The 3833-nt window shown below is 40.6% G+C and overlaps 1 protein-coding gene across 3 annotated transcripts in view; it reads right to left on the bottom strand.

The window, feature by feature from the left end:
• Positions 1-3341, bottom strand: part of TFEC (transcription factor EC) — a 67807-nt gene extending 64466 nt beyond the window's left edge. Inside the window, exon 1 of one of the 3 annotated variants that reach the window (XM_031553244.1) lies at positions 3262-3341. The gene's annotated coding sequence lies outside the window, so the exon portion shown is untranslated. Of the gene's footprint in view, positions 1-3248 lie in introns of all 3 variants that reach the window. The other 2 variants (XM_031553245.1, XM_031553243.1) reach the window with 2 other exon arrangements.
• Between the last annotated feature and the right edge of the window lie 492 nt (positions 3342-3833).

The following is a 3833-nucleotide window of genomic DNA, read 5'->3' as shown; positions in this document are numbered from 1 at the left end:
AATTGTTTTTTACAGCCTTCAACTTCAAAGTTTGAAGACTGTCAATACAGACATCAGGCATCTTGTATTTACAAGGCTGAAAAGTGGCTGCAAAACAGACTGAACTTTTTTTGAGTCTGATTACCTTGCAAAACTTTCAGCACTTCCTCTTTCAGATTACTGTGTGAAATGTGAGACATCTCTCCTTCTTTCTCCTCATCCCCACCCACAAGTTTTCAGCTATTGCTTAAAACTCTGGCTGAATCAGGAAGTTTGGAGGAGCATGCCAAAATAAATAATATAATACTGAAAGGGATCCAACACATATGATGAAGAAATGTATCTAAGGGCAGTGAGGGTGTATCCCCATGCAGTGAGTGAGGTGCTGAATCACTTTGGGTGATTCCTACTGCCTCTCTGGGGCATTCTTCTGCAGCTGTTTTGCCTGAGGGTCCTGGAGATATCACAGAATCTTCCAGGCAATGCAATGCTTATTTCTTGCCACGTGTTTGTGCCTGATTAAATTCATTTTTTCAAAGCTAACACTTTTTAAGTTAGACAAAGAATCATAGAATGGTTTGGGTTTGACCTTTAAGATCATCTAGTTCCAACCTGCCAGCTATAGGCAGGGACACCTCCCATTAGACCAGGTTGCTCAAGGCCCTGTCCAGCTTGGCCTTGAAGGCTTCCAGGGTGGGATATCCACAACCCCTCTGGGCAACCATTTTCGGTGTCTCACCGCCCTCACAGTAAAGAATTTCTTCCTACTACCTAATCTAAATCTATCCTCTTCCAGTTTGAAGCCATTTCCCTTCATTCTGTCACTACATGCCCTTATAAAATGTCCCTCTTCAGCTTTCCTGTAGGCCCACTTCAGGCACTGGAAGGCTGCTATAAGGTTCCGCTGGGACTTTTTCTTCTCCAAGCTGAAGTGCCCCAACTTTCTCAGCCTGTCCCTGTAGGAGAGATGCTCCAGCCCTCTGATCATCTCCCCCTTAGGTCATCCTAATCTGCAGGCGCTGATCTGTTTGAACTGCCACAGGCATCTATCTATGGATGGCACACAGGTCTCCTAAGTTCCCTCTTCTGCTCTATTTGTTATAAAAGAAACCTGAAATTAGAAACTCAGGCTAAGACATCTAGCATGGCCTCTCTAATATAGACAGTTTGGCCATTTCAACAATGTTGAAATGTTTTGTTTGAATTTGCCTTAGTTGAATGGATACATTCTTCAAGTTAAAAATCACAATTCATTAAACACCCAAAAAGCGGGAAATGATTTTGTGCTGCAATATCTTGCTTCATCGCCTGCAGCCTTTGCAACGCATCCAGCCATGCAGGAGGTGAAGAGGGAGATTCCAACTGTGTGCAAGGGACAGCTGGATTGATCACCCTCTGAAAAAGGCAGACTTCGGAACACCTTATGAAAACAAGAGAAATGACAAGTATTTCCTACAGCATGTATAGCTTAAGCCTTGAGGGGTGGCTTCTGTTTGGCCTGCACCTGACTTGCTTCCTGAAGGAACATCAAACTAGCAGGTTTTGTACAGTCCTATGTAGTCTATGCCAAGATAAAATGTTAATAGATCCCAGTGGATTGACAGGGCTGTTTTGTGATGGCTGTGCCTGATTTCACAAGTGCTCTTTTACTGAACCGTGGTATAATTATTGCTTGCAAGACAGAATTTGTTTGGTTCTCAGCCTAACACTGACAACTGCCTACAGCCATGTGCTGCTTCCCTACCTTCAAAACTCAGCAAAATCTGTCCCTTTGGAACAAGGCCAGTCACAAGCAGGTGTGACCACGACATTGCTGAGCCCAGATTATTTACCATCCAGATGGGTAATATATTCATAAAGTCCCAGGAAGCTGCCAAAAGTAACAGAATGATCATGAAACATAACCATGCTGACCATTTCTTGATATTGCTTCAAGGCAGCTCTGCAGCACTCCAGAGACACAACACTCTTACGCCTTTGTGCAAAAGGACCCTTGCAAAGGCATTCTCTTTCTCCTTCAGCTCGGGCATAACAACTGTTAGGGAAAATTTACAGTTTTGTGCCTTTCTTTTTTTTTTAATTTACCTTGATTTAAATTTGGACATCTACATTAGCATTCAATCCTGCCAGTTGCCACAGAAGTACCAGAATACCTCTGTGTATAGCTCCAAAAGAACAGATATTGACTTTGATGCCAAATTATGTGTTTGAGATATTCTTGTAAGAACCACAAAAACAACTCAAGAATGCCCCATGGTCTTAAATCACTTCCAGGCTTTGAAAATTCTTCTCTACCTTAGGCATCTGAATTTAAGGGATTTGTCCATGACCATGGAGGCAAAAAGAATAAGTATGATTGAATTCTTCAGATACCAAGTGGTAATTATAGGTTTAGGGGAGGGGAAGGGGCGTTACTAATTTTTTCTGTAGATCAGTGAGTTTTATATTCCTTTCCCTCAGGGAAAAATTGGCTATATTTAGCAGAGTGCTTAACTGAAAATGAATTTAGCTGTCTATATATCCATACACATGAACTTAACATTTGTATATACACAAATGTTAAAGTCCCTATAGTTCTATAATTATTTCATAATTTAACATACAAGAGATGTGGGGAATGGGTAGCAAACTCCCTAATGGCAAACTGTGGTATGCTGCAAGTTTCATTTGAATATGATCTTACTCCAAGTTTGTCAGCAAAACTTCTAATGAACTCAACAGAAGCTTTGTATGAGGAAGCAGTAAAGACCATATACTGTTTTATGCACTACAACAAATTTAATTTTAGAAAATGGGGAAATCTAATGTTCATGTCTCCTCAGAAAGCAGTATATTAAGTTAATGGTCTAATTTAAACCCAGTTAGCTATGGTGCAGCGCTACTGCTACAGAGAACAATTGTTTAATTGTAATGTGGCCTAAATCCAAATGGCACTGAAAAATATCACATTAACCAACTAGTTCCTGCCAAAAAAAAAAAAAAGCAAGACAAACAAACAAACAAAAAATACTACAAGTTCAATTGCAGTTAAAAGTTTTGCATTGAAATTGATATTAATGACTGCACAGTTAAGTTCTGCTGTGCTTTTGCTTCTCTCTGAGCCCAAATGTTGGGCTAGGTGCTCAAGATCTCTCCCCAGGCCTGCTACCACCTCTGCAGTGGTTTTGCTCCTGTTGTTTCTGAGTGCAGCCCACTAACCTGTCAGTTAGTCCTTCCTTCTGAGAAGCAAAGTGTGAGAAGCAAAGTGATCCCCAGAGCCCCTTACTCACCCCAGTTCCTTACCCAGGCTGTGGGTGATAGAGGTGGCTGTGTTGGAGAATGTCAGTGAGACAGAGAGGAGAAGCTACCCCCTGTTTTACAGATCCTGCTTTCCTCTGTAAGAAGGGTGGGGACAAGGTTTGCTTCTTAAGGAACTACCTCAAATTCAGTTCTATATTTGACTTTCTGTAACTGCTAAAGACAATTACAGTGAGCAATAGTTGTGTAACAGAAGCTTCATCTTACAAAGCACTTAGTTTGGAAGCAAGCTAGAAATTTTAGTTATTACTTTAACAGATTTAAAATTCTCAGAAACAGATTTGAAAAGCAGCCCCAAAAGCTATAGCATAATAATATTCCATGTACCGAGACAAAATTAATATGAGATGAGATGACTCTTTCATCACAGCAGGTAGGCTCAAGAAAAAATTCCTGAATATGGATCAAGGTTTTTGGTATTTAAAAAGGGCAACTCAGGTGTATGTGGCGTTGAAGACATGTTTATCTTGAATTGAGATTAAAAAGTTGTGTAATCAGGGTAGGCTATTTTAATGCAATGATTTCCTCCAAAGTGTGAATATCCTGAAGCCTCTTTT

This window comes from Meleagris gallopavo, chromosome 1 (genome assembly GCF_000146605.3).
Source record: "Meleagris gallopavo isolate NT-WF06-2002-E0010 breed Aviagen turkey brand Nicholas breeding stock chromosome 1, Turkey_5.1, whole genome shotgun sequence".
NCBI lineage: Eukaryota > Metazoa > Chordata > Aves > Galliformes > Phasianidae > Meleagris > Meleagris gallopavo.
This window is presented reverse-complemented; position numbering and strand designations above follow the sequence as displayed.